Source organism: Muntiacus reevesi, chromosome 10, assembly GCF_963930625.1.
Source record: "Muntiacus reevesi chromosome 10, mMunRee1.1, whole genome shotgun sequence".
Taxonomy (NCBI): Eukaryota; Metazoa; Chordata; class Mammalia; order Artiodactyla; family Cervidae; genus Muntiacus; species Muntiacus reevesi.
In genome coordinates this window covers 67,168,705-67,195,316 of record NC_089258.1, presented here as the reverse complement: position 1 = coordinate 67,195,316, position 26,612 = coordinate 67,168,705, and positions in this window count along the sequence as shown.

The window sequence follows — 26,612 nt, the reverse complement described above, 5'->3', positions numbered from 1 at the left end:
CTTTTCTGCCTGCCAAGAAATTTTGTTCTTGGAAGGACATTACAGGTAGAAGTTAGGGAGCAGCCTCGGAGAGGGTTTCAGGCTAATATTCACATGACCCTGCTGTTATAAACAAACCATATACATAGACATGGGGCTTCCCAGGTAGCTCAAATGGTAAAAAAAAAATCTGCCTGCAGTGTGGAGGACCCAGGTTTGATTCCTGAGTCGGGAGGATACCCTGGAGAAGGGCATGGGAACCCACTCTAGTATTCTTGCCTGGAGAATTCCATTGACAGAGGAGCCTGGTGGGCTACAGTCCATGGGGCTTTGAAGAGTGGATATGACTAAGTGACTAACACACATACACAGACACAATATACCCTTATATGTACACAGTATACCCCCAAAGCAATGTTTTCTTCTATTTGCTCATTACTTGGCTCTTAGTTCTAGATTTGGCTTTTTATTGTGTTCTCTGATAATAATAGCTGACATCAATTAATACTTCAAAATCTTCACGGCAATCCAGTAAGTTAGGTTCTATAGTAGGATGTTCTCTGTCCCTATAGAGAAAGAAACGTGCAGTGAGGTGAGTCAGTTTGACGTGGTCTCACTGGGTGTGAGTGGTAGAGGGCGGATTTGAGACCAGACTCTTGGACCTCGAAGCCCTCTCTCTTAACCTCCCCAGTCCTACCCTCCTTAATCTGCCCCATTTGAACCTGTGCATTATTTTAGATCTCTCTTGGGAGCGAGGCCAAGAGAAATGGCCACTGTGGGAGTTCTTAGTGTCCACATTCCTGCTCTTCTCCCTGAGCTGTCTACTCCCCTCCTCCCCAACTCCAAAAGCATGTCCTTAAGCTGAGCAGGCTGCAGATTCCAAGCGTTGAATCAATGCAGTGCCTCAGTCCTTGCTTTGTTGTTTGATGTGCATGTCTGGGTTGTGACTGCAGGCCGAGGTGACATCTTGTTCATCCAGAGATATGAGGGTGCTGCAGCTTGGCATCTTGTTTGCCATCATGAAAAAAATTTGAAAGGAGGAAAGAAGAAGGTTGACTGATTGCTGAGAACCTTGGATCAATGAGTGTGAGCACGGGCTGCAGGAGGCACCGGGAAATTCAGGCACTGGCTTTTTTCCAACAATTTCGCCTTCCCCTGGGTTTTCAGACCCTGAAGTAAATAGAATATACCCACTACCTATGAAAAATGACTGAAGAACAATTCCCCATGGTGTTCCATTGTTTTTTTTTTTTTTTTTAGTTGTGGTAAAATATACATAATGTGAAATTTACGATTTCAGACATTTTTAAATGTACGATTTGGCGGTATTAAGTACATTCCCAGTGTTCTGCAACTGTCACCAATATCCATCTCCAGAACTTTTCCTCATCCTAAACAAACTCTGCATCCTAAAACAGTAACTTCGCATTCCCTCCTCCCACCAGACACTGGTAATCTCCATTCTACTTTCTGTCTGTTTGAATTTGCCCGTCTTAGGCTCTCATATTAGTGGATTTACCTAATATTTGTCCTTTTGTATCTGACATTTAACTTAATGTCTTCAGTGTTCACCCATGTGGTAGCACGTGTCACAATGTCATTCCTTTTTAAGGCTGAGTAACTCCTGTTGCATATATGACATTTTGTTTATCCATTTATCTGTTGATGGACATTTTGGTCGTTTCCACCTTTTGGCTGTTATAAATAATGCTGCTGTCAGTATTGGTGTCTGTTTGAGCCCCTCCTTTCAGTTCTTTTGGGTGCATACCTACAAGTGGAATTGCTGGATCACATAGTAATTCTGTGTTTAATTTCTTGAGTAACAACCAAAGCATTTTCCATAGTAGTTATACCATTTTATGCTCCTTTATGCACCACTTTATTTAAGTTACTTTGTTAAATTTGTTATTGATGTATAGTTGAATTACAGTGTTCATTTTGTTTTGTTTTTATAATAGCCATTCTAATGGGTGTGAAGTGGTATCTTATTGTGGTTTTGAATTGCATTTCCCTGATTAGTGATGTTGAGCATTGTTTACTGTATTTTTCATTGGCCATTTGTATATCTTTTTGAAGTTAAGTCCTTTGTTCATTTTAAATTGGTTTTGTTTGTTTGTTTTTGAGCTGTAGGAATTCTTTATATATTTTGACTATTAATTCCTTACCTGATATATGATTTGCAAATATTTTTTCTCATTCTGTGGATTTCCTTTTCACTCTCTTGATAGTGACACACACAAGTTTTTTATTTTGATGAAGTCAAATTGATCTGTTTTTTTCTTTTGCTGTCTGTGCTTCTAGTATCATATCTAATAAATCACTCACTGCCAAGTGCAATGTTATAAAAACTTTACCCCATGTTTGCTTCTAAGAGTTTTGTTGTTTTGGTTCTTTGTTCCATTTTAAATTAATTTTTGAGTATAGTATAAGAATTCAAATTCATTCTTTTACATGTGGATATCCAGTTTTCCTAGCACTACTTGTTGAAAAGGCTGAACTTTCCCCACTAAATGGTCTTGACACTTTTGTGGAAAATCAACTGACCACATTTAAAAACCTTTCCATTCTATTTTTGAGCATCAGTTGGCTTGAAAGAATTAATCTCTGATAGTGCTGAAAAATTATTACCTAGAGCAGCAAACATATTTTCTTGAATAAATATTTTTTCAGTCTGTTTACCCTGAATGATAATATCTCTAACATACTTTTATCCATTTTTTATTGATATTTATTTGTTAATGGTGCTATCATTTTACATTTAAATCCTTTATCTCCCTGCAAGGTAAATTGTGACTTCTTCAGGGAATAATCCTGAAATTTTCAGATGAGTACTTGGAAGGGTCTAGGATTTTTGTAAGACTGTGACCTTGGTCTGTGGCAGAGAAGAAGGCATAGAGCAGCTAATGTCTTATTCTGTTGGAAGTTGACACCAAATGGCTCTGCTATAAATGTAATTTCTATGGCACTGATGTCATGATGACTGCACATGCCTTTACTCCTTGGGGGCATATTTTCGGCATCTGAAAATCCATGTTTATTATACTTTAAAGTTTCTAGATTGTTTACATAAGTGATGTTCTTACATGGTTTTTATGACCACCCTACGAAGTAAGCCAGTTAGGTCTATCTGTCTATAGTTTTATCTGACCTGCCTCTTGAGAAACCTGTATGCAGGTCAGGAAGCAACAGTTAGAACTGGACATAGAACAAGAGACTGGTTCCAAATAGGAAAAGGAGTACGTCAAGGCTGTATATTGTCACCCTGCTTATTTAACTTATATGCAGAGTACATCTTGAGAAATGCTGGGCTGGAAAAAGCACAAGCTGGAATCAAGATTGCTGGGAGAAATAACAATAACCTCAGATATGCAGATGACACCACCCTTATGGCAGAGAGTGAAGAGGAACTAAAAGCCTCTTGATGAAAGTGAAAGAGGAGAGTGAAAAAGTTGGCTTAAAGCTTAACATTCAGAAAACTAATATCATGGCATCTGGTCCCATCACCTCATGGGAAATAGATGGGGAGACAGTGGAAACAGTGTCAGACTTTATTTTTTTGGGCTCCAAAATCACTGCGATGGTGACTGCAGCCATGAAATTAAAAGATACTTACTCCATTTAGAGAAGAGCTAACACCTATCTTACTCAAACTCTTCCAGAAAATTGCAGATGAAGGTAAACTTCCAAACTCATTCTATGAGGCCACCATCACCCTAATTCCAAAACCAGACAAAGATGCCACAAAAAAAGAAAACTACAGGCCAATATCACTGATGAACATAGATGCAAAAATCCTTAACAAAATTCTAGCAAACAGAATCCAACAACATATTAAAAAAAATCATACACCATGGCTTTATCCCAGGAATGCAAGGATTCTTTAATATCTGCAAATCAATCAATGTAATACACCACATTAACAAATTGAAAGATAAAAACCATATGATTATCTCAATAGATGCAGAGAAAGCCTTTGACAAAATTCAACACTCATTTATGATTAAAACTCTCCAGAAAGCAGGAATAGAAGGAACATACCTCAACATAATAAAAGCTATATATGACAAACCCACAGCAAGCATCACCCTCAATGGTGAAAAATTGAAAGCATTTCCCCTGAAATCAGGAACAAGACAAGGGTGCCCACTCTCACCACTACTATTAAACATAGTGTTGGAAGTTTTGGCCACAGCAATCAGAGCAGAAAAAGAAGTAAAAGGAATCTAGATAGGAAAAGAAGAAGTGAAACGCTTGCTGTTTGCAGATGACATGATCCTCTACATAGAAAACCCTAAAGACTCTTCCAGAAAATTACTAGAGCTAATCAATGAATATAGTAAAGTTGTAGGATATAAAATTAACACACAGAAATCCCTTGCATTCCTATATACTAACAATGAAAAAACAGAAAGAGAAATTAAGGAAACAATACCATTCACCATTGCAACAAAAAGAATAAAATACTTAGGAGTATATCTACCTAAAGAAACAAAAGACCTATACATAGAAAACTGTAAAACACTGATGAAAGAAATCAAAGAGGACACAAACAGATGGAGAAACATACCGTGTTCATGGATTAGAAGAATCAATATTGTCAAAATGGCTATTCTACCCAAAGCAATCTATAGATTCAATGCAATTCCTATCAAGCTACCAACGATATTTTTCACAGAACTAGAAGAAATAATTTCACAATTTATATGGAAATACAAAAAACCTCGAATAGCCAAAGTAATCTTGAGAAAGAAGAATGGAACTGGAGGAATCAACCTGCCTGACTTCAGACTCTACTACAAAGCCACAGTCATCAAGACAGTATGGTACTGGCGCAAAGACAGAAATATAGATCAATGGAACAGAATAGAAAGCCCAGAGATAAATCCACGAACCTATGGACACCTTATCTTTGACAAAGGAGGCAAGGATATACAATGGAAAAAAGACAACCTCTTCAACAAGTGGTGCTGGGAAAACTGGTCAATCACTTGTAAAAGAATGAAACTCGAACACTTTCTAACACCATACACAAAAATAAACTCAAAATGGATTAAAGATCTAAATGTAAGACCAGAAACTATAAAACTCCTAGAGAAGAACATAGGCAAAACACTCTCCGACATAAATCTCAGCAAGATCCTCTATGACCCACCTCCCAGAATATTGGAAATAAAAGCAAAACTAAACAAATGGGACCTAATGAAACTTAAAAGCTTCTGCACTACAAAGGAAACTATAAGTAAGGTGAAAAGACAGCCCTCAGATTGGGAGAAAATAATAGCAAATGAGGAAACAGACAAAGGATTAATCTCAAAAATATACAAGCAACTCCTGAAGCTCAATTCCAGAAAAATAAATGACCCAATCAAAAAATGGACCAAAGAACTAAACAGACATTTCTCCAAAGAAGACATATAGATGGCTAACAAACACATGAAAAGATGCTCAACATCACTCATTATTAGAGAAATGCAACTCAAAACCACAATGAGGTACCATTACACACCAGTCAGGATGGCTGCTATCCAAAAGTCTACAAGCAATAAATGCTGGAGAGAGTGTGGAGAAAAGGGAACCCTCTTACACTGTTGGTGGGAATGCAAACTGGTACAGCCACTATGGAAAACAGTGTGGAGATTTCTTAAAAAACTGGAGATAGAACTGCCATATGACCTAGCAATACCACTTCTGGGCATACACACTGAGGAAATCAGATCTGAAAGAGACATGTGCACCCCAATGTTCATCGCAGCACTGTTTATAATAGCCAGGACATGGAAGCAACCTAGATGCCCATCAGCAGACGAATGGATAAGGAAGCTGTGGTACATATACACCATGGAATATTACTCAGCCATTAAAAAGAATTCATTTCAATCAGTTCTAATGAGATGGATGAAACTGGAGCCCATTATACAGAGTGAAGTAAGCCAGAAAGATAAAGAACATTACAGCATACTAACACATATATATGGAATTTAGAAAGATGGTAGCAATAACCCTATATGCAAAACAGAAAAAGAGACACAGAAGTACAGAACAGACTTTTGAACTCTGTGGGAGAAGGTGAGGGTGGGATGTTTCGAAAGAACAGCATGTATATTATCTATGGTGAAACAGATCACCAGCCCAGGTGGGATGTATGAGACAAGTGCTCGGGCCTGGTGCACTGGGGGGACCCAGAGGAGTCGGGTGGAGAGGGAGGTGGGAGGGGGGATCGGGATGGGGAATACGTGTAACTCTATGGCTGATTCATGCCAATGAATGACAAAACCCACTGAAATGTTGTGAAGTAATTGGCCTCCAACTAATAAAAAAAAATTAAAAAATAAATAAAATAAAAGATGCTTACTCCTTGGAAGGAAAGTTATGACCAACCTAGATAGCATATTAAAAATCAGAGACATTACTTTGCCAACAAAGGTCCATCTGGTCAAGGCTATGGTTTTTCCAGTGGTCATGTATGGATGTGAGAGTCGGACTGTGAAGAAAGCTGAGCACCGCAAAATTGATGCTTTTGAACTGTGGTGTTGGAGAAGACTCTTGAGAGTCTTGGACTGCAAGGAGATCCAACCAATCCATCCTAAAGGAGATCAGTCCTGGGTGTTCATTGAAAGGACTGATGCTGAAGCTGAAACTCCAGTACTTTGGTCACCTCATTCGAAGTGTTGATTCATTGGAAAAGACCTTGATGCTGGGAGGGATTGGGAGCAGGAGGAGAAGGGGACGACAGAGGATGAGATGGCTGGATGGCATCACCGACTCGATGGGCGTGAGTTTGAGTAAACTCCGGGAGTTGGTGATGGACAGGGAGGCCTGGCGTGCTGCGATTCATGGGGTCTCCAAGAATCGGACACAACTGAGCGACTGAACTGAACTGAACTGAACTGAACTGATGTGTCTACCTATCTATGTATCTATCTATCTACCTATCTGTTAGATCACACCCAAATCTCACAGCCAGTCAAGGGAGGACCTGGAACATGTGTTCTGACGTCCGACCCTGAGGTTTTTCTTTCCATGCATGCCCAGAATATGGCACCTGCTCTTCTAAATGAAATCATTTCTAGACATGAAGTGTTGACCGTCTTCTCCTTCCTGACTATGGAACAATGAGTGTCAGGCAGAATGACAGAGATGTACGCTAAGTGCAATATTTCTCAATACTTTCCCATTATAAATGGCAGGCCAAGAACTACCAAAAAAAAAAAAAAAAAAGCTTTAGCCATGGAGAAGGAAAGGTCTCTGACGCTGGCCTTCTACCCACGAGATTTCTGGTTTTACAGGGAGATGGCAGGCAGGCAGTGGGATGTTCGCGCTCATGAATCGTATCACACGCTGAAGGCGGAAGGTCCCCACTGAGAACAACCCTCTCGTCTCCCAGATGAATAAATCCAGGTCCAGGGAAGGGAAGGATTTCTTCCTGGTCAAGCTGCTGGCAGAGGGCAGAGCTGGCAGTGGCGCCGCCCTTCTGGTCCTAATTGGAGCCCTTTCTGGCATGCACTCTGCACTCCTGTTTCATAGCTCCCTTCTCTGGCTCCTCATTTCTGCAAATGGTCTGTCATGATTTTTAGATATCAGGATGAATCCCCAGTCATCTTCAATAAAAAGTATGAACCTAGACTAGTTCACGAAATTGTCCTGAATCTTTTTTTTTTTTCCATAAAGGAGAATAATTTAAATCTTGGGCATAGTATGTTTATGCAAATAGAAGAAAAAACTGCCTCATTTGACAGGCTATCTACCATGATTAATACAATCATTATAAATAAGTAATTTCTTTTTGACCATGCAACATGGCTTGCCAGATCTTAGTTCCCCGACCAGGGATTAAACCTGGGCCATGGTAGTGAAAGTGCTGAGTCCTGAGACCACCAGGGAATTCCCTAAGCTACTAATTAATAAAAGGATATAATATCAAGATCAGAAGGAATCCAAGAAGACATAATTTACTGACTAATCACCTGATACATTTATTTTTGTTTTTCCTTGGACACATTTTTGAGTATGTGCCAAGCATGGTGATTTGTGCTGTGGATGCATAGTGATGGGCAAACCTTTGTCTAAGTCCTTCCCTCCACCAGAAGCCCTTTGAAATGCAGATGTCCACAAGAGGCCAATGGAATGAGCTGCTGATTGATGAGTGAAGCCAGAACCAACACAGATATTGATCATACAGGTCAAGTTTCTTTGGGATTTTGAGACGTGAGATTGACTTATCTATTGGCCAACTGGTTTTACTGGTCAGAGGCTTCCTCCTCTCTATGGTGGGAAGGACTGCTTTCCTGGAAGCTTCTGTTTGCTGTGCATCTGAAGGTACCTTTAAGGATGCTTCGCATAGTTAGGGAGGGTGGGTGATACCGATTCCTTGAATGAGACACCTGGGCCACGTGGCCTCAGTTATCAGACAGCAAGTCAGTTCAGCCTCTGGAAGAGATTCACCCACATTTGTTCACAGCATCCCAACTCTTGCTTCAGAGTATCACCTTAGCGAGGGTAGGGGTTGTGGTGAAGTGTGTTGGTAGGGAGGACTGGATAGGAAAGAGTCAAGTCACAGCTGGCTAAAATGTGGGCCTCTTCAGGTAATTATAGGGGCAAAGGGACCCTCTGCTCTGATAGATCGTGTCATCAGTCCAGGCCTGGAAGGGACACAGAGATTTCATCAAATTTATTCCAAGGCTTCTAAGCAGGATTGCAATACCAGCCATACACCCATCCCCAGGAGGAAGCTGTCTGCTCTTTCTAAAAATATCTTGAGATTTCATTAACACATTGTCCCTTTTAATATACACCACTGTCTTACTATCACCCTAGGGAAGGGTTTTTTTTTTTTCCTTTTGTCTAATCTAATTCCTTACAGCTGCAGTTTCCTCTGTTTTTTTCTTGTAGTTCAGCAGCTATGAAGAGACACTAGCCGGCCACCCGTGCAGCGTTCCTTTGTGGCAGACAATGGCACTTGGGAAATGCCACACGCATTAGAAGCAGACGCGGATTGTCTGAGGAGCCTGTGCAATGGAAACTCCAACTGAAATTGCACAGAATCACGAACATTCTACTTCAAGGGGCTGGAAGAGGGGGGAGGAAGAAAAAGCCTGAGTATCATTTTCCGACAGGCCTGGGCTGCTATAAATACGCGCACGGCCGCAGCGACAGCATGGGTGGGTGAGAGCTGTGTGGGTGCCTGGCGAGCTCTGCTTGGGCCAGCTCCCTGCCTCGTCTTTGGCAGAACTGAGTGCGGGAGGGTTGCCTTCGTATGGGGGGAGTCTGAGGTCCCTATTTCCATTGTGCACCCCTGGTTTCTGGAAGGGATGGTGGTCTCTGCCGATTCAACAGCGGTGGGGGCTGTTCACGCTGTTCACGTCGTGGATGTGGGCTTCGTTGTGGACGTGGATCTGGTTGGTTGGGGGGATGGAGCAGGGCCTCCAGGACCTCATCCTGTTTTGCTTTGCAGAAGCATCAGAGGGCTGGGAAAGAAGCTGTGAAGTACACATGCTGACTGCCGCAGTGTAACAGATGAGGAAACAGAGGCAGCAAGAGAGAGAGTCACACAGAGAGATAAAGGTTATCAAGAATTATTTGGTTGTTTACAGGAGAAACCCACTGGGACAAGGTTGGGGTTATGACAAGACTAAGGCTGCAGGGTAGGAAGTGCACAGGGCTTCAGAAGAGACTGGGACCAGGATCTTAAACCTTTAGAAATGGAGTTTTTTTTCTCTTCTTCTTCTTCTTTTTTTAAGTATTTATTTATTTGGCTTCACCTGGTCTTAGCTGTGGCATGTGGGATCCAGTTCCCTGACCAGGGATTGAACCCTGGGCCCCCTGCATTGGGATCTTGGAGTTTTAGCCACCGGATCACTAAGGAAGTCCCCAAACTGAGATTTCTTATTCTCATTCTTCCTCTCTGTCGGGCCAGCCTTGGGCAGAGTCCTTTGTCCTTCCACCAGTTGAGGTCTCTGACTTTTAAGCGTGGAAGAATAGAAATGGCAGAGCCAGAGTATACAGTTCGCACGTGGCCTGCTGTGCAGTTTCTTGAGTGGAAGTGGCAGTGATATAAACTATGATGTGGACAAAAGTGTGTAATGCACACCTGCACACTCATGCCCTGGCAGTGGTCCACTTGGTACCAGAATTCTAAATGCAAAATGTTGCTGAGAATTCTCACTGCAGTCTAGGAAACCCAGGACCCCTACCATCCTGGCCAGTAAAGGTTAAGAGCCAGGGCTCTGGGTCAGAGACTCTGGGTTTGAACTGAAACTCTGGGTTTGCCACTTCTCAGCAGTGGGGCTTTGGACAAATAGAATACAGTAAGTGTTCAGGAGGTGTAAGCTAGTTCATCATTACTGTTCTTACTGCCATAGTAATCTCGTCCTCGTCTTTGACCTCACGTTTGTGGCTCTAGTTCTCCCTCCGGATGCAGTGGCACATTTCTGGCTCCAAGATGCATCTCCTGACCTTACTCCTCTTTCCACTTCAGCTTGTCCTTAGTTATTTGATACAGGACATAGGAATTCCTTTTCATAAAACTCATCACCAACCTTCTCTATAGTTGCTGTGCCTGTGTGCATGCTCAGTTACTTCAGTTGCATCCTACTCTTTGCGACCCAGTGGACAGTAGTCCACCAGGCTCCTCTGTCCATGGAATTTCCCAATCAAGAATACTGGAGTGGGTTGTCATGTCCTCCTCCAGGGGATCTTCCCGACTCAGGGATCAAACCATCTCTTGTCTCTGGCTTTGATAGGCCGGTTCTTTACTAGTAGCACCACCTGGGAAGCCCCTATAGCTGCTTAATGTCTTTTCATGGAAAAATATTTTAACAGCATTTTTGAATGATAAATCCAAACAGGAACCAGCCATTGAAGAAATGGACCAAATCTAAAACATCTCACAAGGAATCCGCTCCTTGGTGCTGGTGCCCAAGGTGTCTGAGTGGTGAAACTAAGCTGAGGTCCACTGGGATTTTTGCTTGTTTTTCGGTGAGTCTGGCAGACAGTCTACTCCAAGTATTTCTGAGCCTATTGTTTAATGCTATTTTGATTTCCTTCACACGTGGAATTTATTCCTATTCTTAGCACTTGCACGAGCACCCGGGGGTATTTGCACATGTTTTCACGGAACCAACTGTAGTGTATTAACAGATCCTTGCACGTGCTTTCCAGAGCACTCAGATCCAGCTGACCCTCCGGCTCAGTCTCCATTCCCTGCATAATCTCCAGCCTGGGCTGTGCTGACCACACCTCTCTGGAAAACTTGGACTAAGGAACAAATCCAGTTCAGGATCACCCGATCCCACCAGCAGCGGCAGGTCTCTATTAGTGGGTGAGCCACACAAATTAAATGTGGATGCCAGAAAGGGGATTCTCAGAAAAGTTTTAATTGGAAGAATACAGCACAAACGTACATGATTAAAAGCATTGCCTGGAGTTCCTGAGCAGGGTAGAATTTTTTTTTTTTTTTAACCCAAAGCCTGGTCCTTCTCTGCTGATTAAAGGATACATCTTGTCAAGCTGCACAGTGGTGGTGGTGTGACGGCCTAGTGCCTGAGTGTGAACAAAAAAATCCGAGGCTCAGACCCCACTCACTCTGCTCTTCCAATTGATCCAACAAAGCCTTCCGACGTGACAGTATCCCAGGCCCGGGAAAGGAGAAACAATTTCCCACCCAGGTCTCAGGAAGGTGGTGGGCAGTGTCTTGCAGCGATGCTCTCAATGGTACAAGAAAGCCTCTCAAAACTCTCCCAAACCATAAAAGATTCAGCCCAAATTAAGGACTTTGTTAGCAGCAGATTGCCAAAGCTTTTCCTCCTTTTATTTCTTCTGTCGACTTGCCACAAGCTGCACAAAAGGAACCTATTTCTCCTTCTGCCCACAGATTCCTGCCTCAGAAGCCTTTCCAAGAAATCATCCAATTCTTTCTCAAATGTAAGGGCTTTCATTCTCTGTCCTTTGTGCTGTTTATCTTGGTAATTTCTTTCCATTTTTAGTGGTTTTTTTTTTTCCCTACCTACCCAAAGTTAAGCACATGGTTTACAATGAGAGGAAGATTGTACCATCTCAGTGCTGTGACCAAGCCAAACGGGTTCCAGGCTACTGTTTGTAAGCATGTGCAGCAGAGGATAAGTTATTTATTTAAGTTTAAGGACAAATCGTCCATAGTTGGAATGATTAATCACCTCCCAGTTTGTGAAAATGATGGGGCTAGGATGCAGAATTTGTAGGGAGCTGAAAGGTTGAATTATATGCTAGCAGGTGAGGTGGGAGCCTGCGAAAAATGAATATATTTCCATGGTGAGTCTGTATGTGGAACATCTAAAGACACAGCTACTCTGCAAAAATATATCAGGAAAACATTACCCTATCTGCACCCACAGTAACTTCTCTGTTATTAGTTTCTTTAACAAACAATTCAGGCAAACTCAGGTTTTCTTAGTTTCTTTTACAATGTTATATACCCTTGAAATGTCACCCAAAGGTATTTTGCTAACAGATCATAGAAACAAATGGAAAATCTCTTAAACTCAGCTCCAAAAATGTCCTATGCTGCGACATGTACAAAATAAAAGCTCTACCTGTGACCACTTCCCACCTGAAGGTGGTAGCTTTTTATGCAAATAAAATGATTTTGGATTGGTTCTGCTGAAAACTGCAAACAGGCCAAGAGTAAACACGGCACACCTTCAAGCTGGCTCATATACATCTTGTCAGAGTGGAGGATATCGTGGTATGACTGATCACATAGAAGCCAGTGATCCTGAAGTGTAGAGAAGAAAAGTGGAGAGAGACTTCAGATCTGTCTGTCCGGGTCTATGAGAGGAGCATCTGCTTATGAATTTGATCAAAGACCAATATCCTGGAGCGAATGACCCCTTTTCCTGTTCCCTCCTAAGGAGTCATTCTGGACACTCCACAAGTCTTCATCTCTACATCTAATTGGCCAACAGAACCTGTAGAACCCACCTCTCAGTAACCCCCTCCTTCCCACCTCACCTGCTGTGGCCTTAGGCCTGGCCTGTGGCATCTCTTCCTTCACTCAAGCAACCAGCTTGCACCTCTCCTCTGCAGCCCCTGCTCTAGCATCGCTGGTTTTACCTGCCAAGCAGAGCTTTCTGGAATACAAAACTACATACCATTGGACTACTTAAGAGCCTTCAGTGGGTTCCGGTTCTTGCAAAGGTGAATTAAGTACACACCACCTCCATGTCTGCCAGTGACTACAGTTAAAAGTCCCTGGAGAAAATGGATCAAGTAGCTCCTGGAGGACACAGAGAAGTAAAATGATAGCAAACAGACTGGGGGGGAAAGAAAGCAGTACTCCAAGTATCACAGAACCAGGAGCAGATGCAGTCACAAGAAGAGAGTGACAGAACAGGGAGACGAAAGCACTGGATTTCTAGCCAGTAGACCAGCTTGGGAGCTGGAAAGTTCCAGGGAGGTCAAGGTAGAAATCCTATTGAGTTGTATATGAACCTCTGGCTCAACCCCGAGCTGCACACGCATAGATCTAACTCCAACTTCTGAACGTGTAAAATGAACAAGATTTTGGGGGCTGAAGATGTTTGAAAGACCTACCATGAAAACTGTCCAGTAAGAAATTCTTAGAAAGACAAAAGATTGTTAAGGATACATCTAAAATTTAAGTTGAAGCCATTTTGCTATTTTTAACAGGATGCCTTCAAAATAGGTTTTATCACTACCCCTTTCTCATCCACCATCCTTCTGTAAAAAGCTTTCATCACTTGCCATCCTTGTGTGAGGGGGAAAATCAAGGAAAAGTATGATTTTTTTGTGTGTGTGGCTAAGATGGCAAACTGTCCAATGAAGAGTCCTTCTCACCCTTCCACAGCCCAGTGCTATTGCTGAGAATCAGTCGCTCCACCAAAAGCCCATTTCTCAGCCCCTCTTGATTCTAGGTAGGACAGTGTGGTTGGCTGGTGGTCACCAAAGGAAGGTAAACAAAAGTTGTTGTTGTTCAGGTCCTCAGTCGTGTCCGACTCTTGGACCACAGCCAGGCTTCCCTGTCCTTCACCATCACCAGGAGTTTGTTCAAACTTGAGTCCTGAGTGAGCAAAAGTGATGCATCTGAATTCCCAGAAGGCAGCTAGAAAGCAGCTGTGTCTTCTCTGTTCTACTACCTGCTCTCCCAACTGGATGTAGATGTCTCCTTGAACCTGGGAGAGGGAAGGAGTCCTTGCTTATCACAGGTAGAAAAACCGCCTGCCAGCTGGAAACATTCACCTTTGACTGTTACTTGAGCGAAAAATAAATCCTCATCTATAGACTTTGTTCCATGGTAGTTAGCATGACCCTGAGCATAACAATTATGCAGTTGGGTGAGTCAGTGTCACTGCTGGCAAAGAAGAGCTTGAGGGTAGGGGAGAAGAAAGCATGTGAGACCAAGGGTTCCATTCAGGCCAGAAGGAGCCTTTAAGATAGAGAGCCCTGGAAACACACGGAAGCTTTGATGTGGGCATAGGGCTGCCTACTAGACATGGCCTAGGGAGTTGTGGCTAATTTTATGTAAACCTCCATGGACAGGGTGACCTCAGCTCATGGCTTGCTCTCCTCTGCTGCTTTTTGACAGCGAGATGCAGTGCCTTGCATTTCAAAGCTGTCTTAATATCTGGGGTACAGAAGGACTCTCTCAAAAGATGTTTAGTGTCAAAGATATTCTGCTGTAAATGTTTATGCAGAATAAAAGATCCTTTCAGACAGTGAATAAGCATTGCCTAATGTGTCCATTTCACTAAGCTTAGATTTTTATGTGCCACTCTTTAAAAGAGTGGGACTCACCAGAAATGGGCCAAAATCCCATTTTAAGGACAAATATAATTGAACCTTGTTTCTTCTCAAACTTCAGCCCCAAGAACTCAGGACAGGGATGGATCCAGGGAGATATATAGTCTTCTCTTTTGCAGCTTCCTTTTCTGAAGGACTGTTTAAAGAGTTCCTTCTCTTTGCCCTTGACAACTGATTCACACGTAGGGGATTAATTTTGGGGTGGGAGCTGTGGACCAGCCCACGCTCCCACAGTCACCTGAGAAGGCACTGAATTCTGTTCTGGGGATTCAGAGAGGAAATGGGTGTCACATGCCTGGAACTGGAGGACAGGCACTGACCTGGGAGCAGAGAAGGGGAGCAGGGCGAGCCTGAGATCTGATCATCACGTGAGTGCATGCTAAGTCGCTTCAGTCGTGTCCGACTCTTTGCAACCCTGTGGACCATAGCCTGCCAGGCTCCTCTGTCCATGGGATTCTCCAGGTCAGAATACTGGAGTGGGTTGCCATACCCTCCTCCAGGGGATCTTCCCAACCCAGGGATCGAACGCACGTCTCTTATGTCTCCAACCATACTAGAATCTCCCTGACACAGCCTGGACGCACGTTGGCCACCCAGGAGTGGGGCTGACCAGCCTCACCTGCCGGCTGCAGGGCCCCTGGCTCCCTCAGAGGCCTGTACTCGGACTGGGTGGACTCATGGTGGCAGGACATACCCAGGACTAGCATAACCTCTGCAGTCTTCCTTTAGTTTCTGGGTGCGTTCTCCACGTTACCAGAGCGTCTCTGTTCCGTGGCTGGCCTCGAGCCGCCCCCAGACAGCGTCACCTGGGTGATTGCTTCACGTCTCTGTGCCCAAGAACTCGTGTCCCTGCGTTTCTGAAGAGGCTCTTGGACATCAAAAGGCACATTCTTTTTTGCCATATGGTAGAACAGGAAGTTCCTCTGTCCCCCTCCTCCTCTGTGAACCCTTATGTAAGCCTGTTTCTTCAGCCTCTCCCTTTCCTTTCCCCCTTGACTTCCCATCGAAAGCATCTCTGCCTGAGCCATTGAGCCCCCTCAGCTCTGGTGTCCTCCTTGTTTATTCTGCTCCCCTGTCTACCTCATTCCAACTTGATGCTCCTAATTTCTAAGATGTTAAGTGGATGACCATCTCATGGGGTCCACAAGCCAAGATGTAAACCTTGATGAGCAGGGCTTACTATTGATGAATATCTATTTGTCGTGCTAGGAACTAGTGAATTTTCAGAATTCTTATTAATTTTTTTATATGATCTATTTATGTGATAAGAACTAATGAATTTTCAGAATTGTTTCTTTTTAATTAATTAATTTATTTATTTTTGACTGCTCTGGTCTTTGTTGCTGTTCATGGGCTTTCTGTAGTTGAGGTGCCTGGGCCTCTCTTTGTGGTGGCTTCTCTAGTTGCAGATCACAGTAATTGTGACTCATGGGCTTAGTCACTCTGTGGCATGTGGAATCTTCTCGAAACAAGGATCAAGCCTGTGTCCCCTGCCATTGGCAGGCATATTCTTAACCACGGGACCACCGGGGAAGTCTCAGAATTGTTTTCTGTGCATTTTAGGCTTTATTGTAAGTGGCTCAAAAACTGTGCTAAGCCTCCCTTCCCCCCAGCCGTATGTTTGTGGTGTCAGAAGGTTCTGGAAGGACAGAGTTAGGCTTCCTCCTCCCCAGTGGGATGGAATGGGGGAATTGACACTGGCTTCCTGCCTGCAGTGGGGGCCCCCTGTCCTCTGCTCTGAACTTTGGAATGGCTGTTGCGAGTTCCCTCGGGAGCCACGCTGAGCCCCAGGCCATGGGTCAGTGCTGCGGACTCCATCCTGTAGTGGGAGAGCCCAGCGACTCTGCCGAGGTGCCTGGGACACCTGTGTGTGCGTCTCCCACTCCGGCGCCAGCCTGTGAACCACGCAGCAGCTCCCACAGGCCATAGCTCTGGCATCAGATAAACCAGGGTTCAAATCCCTGTTCTGTCGCTCACTCTTCTCTCTAGCTGTGTGACCTTGGAAAGCTGTTCACCCTCTCTGGGCTCCAGTTTCTCCATTGTTAAACTGGGATAATCTCTGCAAATTATGCACCCCTGCGCTTTGTGCATTGTTGATGGAGAACGTGTTTTTTTTTCCTTTCTGTCTCTTTGCCTTCACTGTAACCACACCCCCTCCTCCTGCCCATCCCCTCCAGCCTGCCCTGGAGGGGTGGCCTGGGCCACAGGCTCTCCTTTCCTTTTCCTCTCTGGAGCTGGAGTGAGTCGACTGTTATGAACGCACAGTTCATTAGCAGGCAAATGGACAGGTGATACTTCCCGCTGGCAAAATAAGCAGCTTGGGAGCAGGCAAATGTGAGGGCTTAATGCCAGGGTGAGGAGCCGAGGTGCCTGGGGGAGGAAAGAGCAGTTAATATAATCCCAGACAGAGAGATGTGCTCAAAAGCACCTGTCTGACAGCTTTCCCTGCATGGAGACCAAGGGAGGGTCTATGGGGATGTGGTTGAACAAGAAGACATTTCACATTGTGGGGACCCTCTAGACAGAGTGCAGCTGGGACGGGGAGGGACTTCAGGGCCTGGGTGTGAACGGGCATGAGGTGGTGTAAAAAGGGAGCATGGATCACAGGAAGCAGATTTAAGAGGGGGCTGTTGGACAACCTTCTCTTGATTTTGTTTGTGGCTTTTCCACCTGCCCTCCTCTCAAAAGCAAGAGAGACTCAACCTTACCCCTGCAGGAGTGGATCTTTTTCTTTTGTTGTTGTTGGTCAATTGCTCAGTCTGACTCTTTGCGACCCATGGACTGCAGCACGTCAGACTTCCCTTATTTGGCTTCGCCGGGTCTTAGTTGCAGCACGTGGGACCTAGCTCCCTAATCAGGGATCAAACCTGGGCCCTGTGCACTGGGAGCGTGGAGTCTTAGCCACCAGGGATGTCCCAGGAGTGCGTCTCTGATAGGACATGATAAGCCAACCCAGGATGTCAGTTCTGCCCACTGTGACATAGGAGGAACCAGCTCCAGCTGGGAGCCCCTCTCCCCTGGAGCGGAGACCCCGATCTCACTCCCTGTCTCTGCCCTGCGCCCCGTCTCCTGGACTCATGTCACTGGCCCTGTGTATCTGGCCACCTGCTCCCTGGCCGCCCAGCACGGAGGTGGCCCTGTTCTGCTTTGCAAGACAAACAGAGGAACAGATGGATGGGGCCTGACGACGGGCCGGGGACAGCTGTCCCAGCTGCCTTCCCCTGTGTGTGTCCCACCGCCTGACACTTGTCTGTGAGCTTTAAGGGGGCGGCGGGGGTGGAAGACCCCACAGCAACAGTGAGCAGACGGAGTGTCTTGCCAAGGCCCTCTCTTCCATTCAACTGTAGGGACTGACTTCCTCATCTGCCAAACCAGGAAACAGGCATGGGTCGGGGGACAAGGCATGAGATAAGGGACAATCTTAGACAAACAGCAAGTCTGCTGGCCCGACTTTCGGTGGCTGGGTCGTTTGTTTTTCTTGCCATGATCGTGTCAGGAAGGTGGGATAGCACACAGGATACCCGAAGCCCTCAGAGTTCAGTGACTCCAGCTCTTCTGGCTGCACTTGTGGAGGATCCAGGGACACTTGAAATAAGTCATTGGCTCTGCCCATCCCTGTCTCCCCTAAGTCCTCCTAGGCTCAGGCAGGTCCTGGCTGGTTATAGTTACCTTTGTCCACATGTGCTCTTGCAAGCACACTGGCCTAGAGCAGCCATCAAGAAATCTGGGTAGAATGAATGGAAACACTACACTGGTGTCTGGCTTAACTCCCAACAGCAAAGTCTCTGGAGTTCCATTCTGTTTGGAGAGGCCCCGAGTGGTGTCTTGGAGCCTCATGGGTTCCCATGGCAGTCTTCCTGGGACATAAAATCACAAAATCGAATGCCTGGGGTGGGGGGTTAGTGCTCTTTCATTAGAGCTCTTTCTGGCCTTTTCCCTCACCTCTCCTCTCTTCCTGCCGTCTTTCTGCTGAGGGTTCTGCCTCCAGCCTCTGAGTAGATGGCCCAAGGGGGACTTAAGTGATGCTGGGCTTTGCTCACTCGGCACTGGCCCTCACTCAGACCCACGCCGGTGTCCCAGGACCACGCTCAGTCTCCTTGACTCTCACTGCCTGCACGCCGTGTCCTCTTGTTGGTCCTTTGCCCCAAAGGTCAAGGAACAGTTATAGCTCCCTGGCCCCCAGAGGCTGTTATATCCTGTGGAAGTAAGCCCATGCCTGATGGATTCCAGTGGACCAAGTCCTTAGTTCCTATAGAAAAAGCCTATCTGTACAGGCAAACTATTATTCTATTGCACTTCGCTTCACTGTGCTCTGCAGTGTGTTTTTTCCAAATTGAAGTTTTTGTGGCAACCTTGCTGTAAGCAGGTCTATTGGCACCATTTTTTTTCAACAGCATTGGCTCTCTCTGTGTCTCTGTGTTACATTTTGGTGATTCTTGTGATATTTCAAACTTTTTCATTATTATATTTATTATGATTTGTAATACGTGATCTTTTGATGTCACTGCTATGACTCTCTGAAGGCTTAGACGATGGTTAGCATTTTCTCAGTTCAGTTCAGTTCAATCACTCAGTTGTGTCCGACTCTGCTAACCCACGCACTGCAGCACACCAGGCTTCCCTGTCCATCACCAACTCCTGGAGCTTACTCAAACTCATGTCCATCGAGTTGGTGATGCCATCCAACCATCTTATCCTCTGTCATCCCCTTTTCCTCCTGCCTTCAATCTTGCCCAGCATCAGGGACTTTTCCAGTGAGTCAACTTTTCGAATCAGGTGGCCAAAGTATTGGAGCTTCACCTTCAGCATCAGTCCTCCCAATGAATATTCAGGACTGATTTCCTTTAGGATGGATTGGTTGGATCTCCTTGCTGTTCAAGGGACTCTCAAGAGTCTTCTCCAACACCACAGTTCAAAAGCATCAATTCTTCAGCGCTCAGCTTACTTTATAGTTCAACTCTCACATCCATACATGACCACTGGAAGAACATTAGCTTTGACTAGATGAACCTTTGTTGGCAGAGTAATGTCTCTGCTTTTTAATATGCTGTTTAGGTTGGTCATAGCTTTTCTTCCAAGGAGCAAGTGTCTTTTAATTTCATGGCTACAGTCAACATCTGCAGTGATTTTGGATTTTTTAGTAATATTTAAAAATTATGATATGTACATGGTTTTAGACATAGTGCTATCACACACTTAATAGACTTACAACATAGTGTAAACATATAACTTTTATATGAACTGGAGAACCAAAAATTCATGTGACTGGCTTTATTGCAATACTTGCTTTCTTGTGGTGATTTGAAACCGAACCCACAATATCTCCAAAGCCTGCCTATAGGTTATTCTTGTTTAGAGAGGTTTCTTGATCCCTTTAGTGAAAAATGTTTCCCATTTGAATGAAAAAAAGTCATTACCAAAATTAGGGTTGTGTTTCTGTGTGAATTTTCTTCTTTCTCTCTGCCTCTGTTATGTGAAGAGGGTAACAGGTGGGGTAAGCTAAATAAGCAGAGGAGCTAGATGCCCCTTTACAAGCTCTGTCAGTTGACAGGACATGCAGTACCACATTGTAGGTAAACCATGTTTCCACAAGAGAGATGATAGGGGGCTGGAAATCTCAGAGTCATGCTTGAAACCTTGGATGCCATAGGTGTGTTCAGGTGGGTTAAAAAGGGACATACTAATCAGATCAGAAGAAATACAAAGATTAAAGAGACAAAGTGTAAGGGTCAATAAGACAGGTGCAAATTTGTTCTTGTGTGCTTATTTTTAAAAATCTTATTTTATGTTTTGATACTTTTTTAAGTGGAACTATTAATTCCACTCTTCTTATGAGTTGTTGTTTAAATGTCTTAATTTTGTTTATTAAAGAATAACCGGGTAGAAAAACAAGTGATTATTTTCTTCTGTTCACTACACCAAAGCTACACAGACATCAGCAAGAAACAACTGACGTAGTATATGCAGGTCCCCAGTGCAAAGTACCTGAGAGGAAATTGCCAGTTGCTAACTAATGCAAACGACATGACTCATCTCCAGTTAACAGCGTCAGTGTTATTTGATTTTGCATTATCAGTATGATTGGTGAAATGAAAATGATTTTCCTCTCCTGCTTGGCTGGCTGTATCTCCTGGCAATTAATATCTTATGAGAACAAAATTAGCCCAATGAGAGCTAGCATTTATTGACTGTCTGGAACAGTATTAGTCACATTCGTGTAGAATCTCATTTAACTGATCAAGAGCCCTATGCAGCAGGCATTATCATTTCTATCTTTCAAAAGAAGAAAGTGAAACCAAGAAAACATGGGGTCATGGCTCAAGGTCACAGAGCAGACGAGTGGTGGGCTGGGATTCTGTCTTACCTCTGACCAGACTCAAGAACCCAGGCACTCCACCAGGTGAGGGAGTTCTTCAGGTTGTGCTTACATCAAAAGTTGTCCTCAGTCTGCCAGAGTTCCTCATTTGTTGCTGTTCAGTCTCTTAGTCCTCTCCGACTCTTTGTGACCCCATGGACTACAGCACACCAGGCTTCCCTGTCCTTCACCATCTCCCAGAGCTTACTCAAACTCATGTCCGTTGAGTTGGTGATGTCATCCAGCCATCTCATCCTCTGTCGACCCCTTCCCCTTCCGCCTTCAATCTTTCCCAGCATGGGGTCTTTTTCAATGAGTCAGTCCTTTGCATCAGGTGGCCAAAGTATTGGAGCTTCAGCTTCAGCATCAGTCCTTCCAGTGAATATTCAGGGTTGATTTCCTTTAGGATGGACTGGTTGGATCTCCTTGCAGTTCAAGGGACTCTCAAGAGTCTTCTCAACACCACAGTTCAAAAGCATCAATTCTTCAGCAGTCACCCTTCTTTATGGTCCAACTCTCGCATCCATACATGTCTACTGGAAAAATCATAACTGACTGTTCAGACCTTTGTCAGCAAACTAATGTCTCTGCTTCTTAATATGCTGTCTAGGTTAGTCATAATTTTTCTTCCAAGGAGAAAGCGTCTTTTAGTTCCATGGCTACAGTGACCATCTCCAATGATTTTAGAGCCCAAGAAAATAGTCTGTCACTGTTTCCATTGTTCCCTCATCTATTTACCGTGAAGTGATGGGACCGGATGCCATGATCTTTGTTTTTTGGATGTTGAGTTTTAAACCAGCTTTTTCACTCTCCTCTTTCACCTTCATCAAGAGGCTCTTTAGTTCCTCTTCAGTTTCTGCTATAAGGATGGTGTCATCTGCATATCTGAGGTTATTGATATTTCTCCTGGCAATCTCGATTCCAGCTTGTGCTTCATCCAGCCCAGCATTTCACATGATGTACTCTGCATATGAGTTAAAGAAGCAGGGTGACAATATACAGCCTTGACATACTCCTTTCCCAATTTTTGAACCAGTCTGTTGTTCCGTGTCTGGTTCTAACTCTATATAAGTCAGCAAAAACAAGACTGGGAGTTGACTGTGGCTCAGGTCATGAACTCCTTATTGCAAAATTCAGACTTAAATTGAAGAAAGTGGGGAAACCACTGGGCCATTCAGGTAAGTGCTGTGCTGTGTGCTTAGTCACTCAGTCGTGTCCGACTCTTTGCAACCCCATGGACTGTAGCCCCCCAGGCTCCTCTGTTCATGGGGATTCTGCAGGCAAGAATACTGGAGTGGGTTGCCATCCCCTCCTTCAGGGGATCTTCTGAACCCAGGTCTCCCACATTTCAGGCAAACTCTTTACTGTCTGAAGCCATCAGGGAAGCCAATTCAGGTATGACCTAAATCAAGTACCCTACGATTACACAAAGGGAGTGACAAGTAGATTCAAGAGATTAGATCTGATAGAGTACCTGAAGAACTATCGATTGAAGCTCGTAACACTGTATGGGAGGTGGTGAACAAAACCATCTCCAAGATAAAGCAATGCAAAAGGCACAATGATTGTCTGAGGAGGCCTTACAAATACCTGAGTAAAGAAGAGATGTGAAAGGCAAAGGAGAGAAAGATATACCCATCTAAATGCAGAGTTCCAAAGAATAGCAAGGAGAGATAGGAAAGCCTTCCTAAGTGAACAATGCAAAGAAATAAGAGGAAAAGAATAGAATGGGAAAGACCAAAGATTTCTTCATGAAAATTAGAGATACCAAGGGAACCTTTCATGCAAGGATGGGCACAATAAAGGACAGAAATGGTATGGACCTAACAGAAGCAGAGGATATTAAGAAAAGAAGGCAAGAATATGCAGAAGAACTATACAAAAAAAGATCTTCATGACCCAGATAACCACAATGATGTGATCATGCAGCTAGAACCAGACATCTTGGAGTGAGAAGTCAAGTGGGCCTTAGGAAGCATCACTACGAACCAAGCTGGTGAAGGGGATGGAATTCCAGTTGAGCCATTTCAGATTCTAAAAGATGATGCTGTTAAAGTGCTACACTCAACATGTCAGCAAATTTGGAAATCTCAGCAGCGGCCACAGGACTGGAAAAGGTGTTTTCATTCCTGTCCCAAAGAAGGGAAATGCCAAAGAATATTCAAGTTACCGCACAATTGCACTCATTTCACTCATTTTGAGCTAAGTTCTCCAAGCCAGGCTTGAACAATATGTGAACTGAGAACTTCCAGATGTTCAAGCTGGATTTAGAAAGGGCAGAGGAACCAGAGATCAAATTGCCAACATCCGTTGGATCATAGAAAAAGCAAGAGAATTCCAGAAGAACATCTACTACTGCTTCATTGACTATGCTAAAACCTTTGACTGTGTGGGTCACAACAAACTGTGTGGAAAATTCTTAGAGTTTCTAATGCTGCTGCTGCTGCTAAGTCGCTTCAGCCGTGTCCGACTCTGCAACCTCATAAACGGCAGCCCACCAGGCTCCTCCGTCCCTGGGATTCTCCAGGCAAGAATACTGGAGTGGGTGTCATTTCCTTCTCCAATGCATGCATGCATGCTAAGTTGCTTCAGTCATGTCTGATTCTATGCAACCCTATGAACAGCAGCTCACCAGGCTCCTCTGTCCACAGTATTCTCTAGACAAGAATACTGGAGTGGGTTGCCATTTCCTTCTCCAAAGAGTTTCCAGTAGCTCCGTATTAATCCACAATTTTCCGCCATTTGATAAGGTGATTGTATTTCCCCCAAATTTAAAAGGTAAATTTAAATTTAAGTTTAAAAGTAAGTTGGACCCACTTCTGACTCAGAAATGTCCAAAGGGTGTCTTTCCAGTGACTTATTGCTTCTCTAAGAAATGTCTTACCTAATGCCATACTTTTAGTTGGGATTCCTGTTAAGGCTCCTATCACCAACTTGGAGCATAAACAGTGTCATTCCAAAGTAACGTTTCAAAACACAGTCAGTTCTAAAGCTCCTAGGTAGTGGGAGACCCATCTTACCCCACCCTCTTCTTAGAACTTCTCCAATGGCATATTCTAGAATTCTTAGACCATATCCAATGATGAGTTCCAGGGACTTCCCTGGTGGTCCAGTGGTTGGGACTTCACCTTCCAATGTGGGAGGTGTGGGTTACATCCCTGGTTGGGTAGCTGGGATCTCACATGACTTGCAGCTAAAGAGCCAAGGCATAGAGCGGAAGCAATACACTTTGGATATATAACAAATTCAAAAAGACTTCAAAAATGATCCACATCAAAAAATCTTAAAAAATAAAAGACAAACAAAATAAACAACCTCTCCCCCAAAGATGAGTTCTAATTATTCTTACTTTCCTGACTAGAGTTTGAACCCATATAACCCTGCCTTGGAAGGCAGATTCTTAACCATTGGATGACCAGGGAAGTCCTAGGTCTGAGCTCTTTGTTTGAACCGAATCCAAAATATTTGTGATTATTCTGCCACTTTGCTGCTCATCCACCCAAAGTATCTTTGTTTGCTCATTAATTAATACAGAGTTGAATTAATTATAAGGGAATAAAAATGATGGCAACTTAACCATGTTCATTATCTGACTATTTGCTAGCCATGATGTTGGGAGAGTTGACCATTGTAACAGATGATATTTAAACTGTATAACATGACTGTATTTAATTATCTGTGATTAAGTTAGAGATTAATGAGTACATATTTATTCCCATTGGTCGCCAGGAGTCTATCATTGATTTAATTTAAGTTTGGAAAGACTGAGCAGAGTAGGACATTACTTAGATGCCTGACTACAGCAATTCATTTGGTTTAGTTAATTTTGAAGATGGATATTTGCTAGTAAATAATTAGATCATTTATACAAGTCTGGTTTTTTCATATGGTAAGTTTGATAAGTAAATTGTAATGTCATCAGCCAGTAAGTTAATCATGTCTGCTACATTACCAAGTCCAGTCTTTTACAATTTGGGATGATTTTCCCCCCACATGACTGTGGGTGCTTCTACTGCGAAAATCCAAGGAAGACTGGAGAGCAGGAGGTGGCTGGGAGTGGGGGGAAGCCCGATCTTATTTCTCTCCTAACTGCCAAATCTAGAATCAACGAGTGCTCAGTTTTTTTGGCTTTCAACTCCCACACAGGGCCGGTGGGACATGACAGGGTTATAAAACCATAGCCCTGGTTTCAGAGACTGGGGTGTTTGTCCTTACAACACTACTTATTTCTGTGCTTCAAGTCGCAAAACCTACCCAATGCTTGATTTTGTCTCTGTAATATATTTGAAATGAGGTTATACATCTGGAAATATTTCAGAAAAGGCAAGGTGCTATATGAATTTTAATTTTTGTTGTTTTCAATATTGCTAACATCCACGGGAAGTTTTTCTTCAATTACAGTTTTCAAAAGAATGAATGTACTTAGCTTTGTTTTATTTCTTTTGTATTCAATTGTAATATTAAAATGGGAAACATCAGCAATTTATGGTACGTTATTCATGTCAAAGCTTTTCTTCCCCTGCACTCCCTGCCTGTTTGTGTTAAGTATCTTTCGGTCATGGTTTATTCTTACTTTAGTCTTGGATACCATAATTTAATTTCTTTGACGCTATGAACATAAACAATTTCATGTCTTAATGGAAAGGTACTATAGGTCAGCCCCTCTTTTACTTCTTCCATCTTGATTTCTCCAGCTCCCGTGATGTGTGGCCCGTTGTCAGGCTCGAATTCCCAGACAAACCCTGATTCACCTTGAACAGGGGCTGGCCTCAGTGCCAATGTGGCCCTTGGTTTATCTGGCCAGAACAAGACTCCGAGGCTGACCATGGATCTCTTGTGTGGTTTGACAGTTTCATCTTCCATTCTCCCCCAGCAATGCTTTCTAGGAATAGGGCCTCACCTATGCCTTGGTTTTTGGATCTAAGCCTATGATTAGGCTTCTGCTTTGACCTGAGACCTAAGTTAATAGCTCCTCTCAGTGTCCCTCCTGGAAGCTGAAGTTCTGCCCATAGGCTGCTCTAGGTCACCTGTGAGTTGACCTGTTAAGTATTGTACCTTTCCCCCCCATACTTCTGTGGGTCTTATTATTTTAAGAGGTGGCACCAAGTTTTCTCTTAGGGAAATAACTGTCTTTGTTTAGGAAAATTCTTTGATAAAACACTTGGAATCAGAGGTCAAGACTGGGGAGAAAAATGTCACTAGGAGCCCAAGATACGAAATGTATGTAAGCTGGTCCCTGTGAGAAACTAGGCGGACCCTATCCTGACCCCTAGCCTCTGTACCTTGTCATGGATGAACCGTTCAGTGTTTCTGATATGTCCTAAGATATGACCTCCTGGATCCTTCATAAGCTTTCAGCAGTCTTACCTGCCACGGAGCCTGTCCATATAGATCAGCCATCTAGATGCCTCAAGATGTCCTTCCAGTTCCCTGACCTGTATTTGTATACTGAGTGTGTAAGTCCACACCTGTTCTATCCATACCC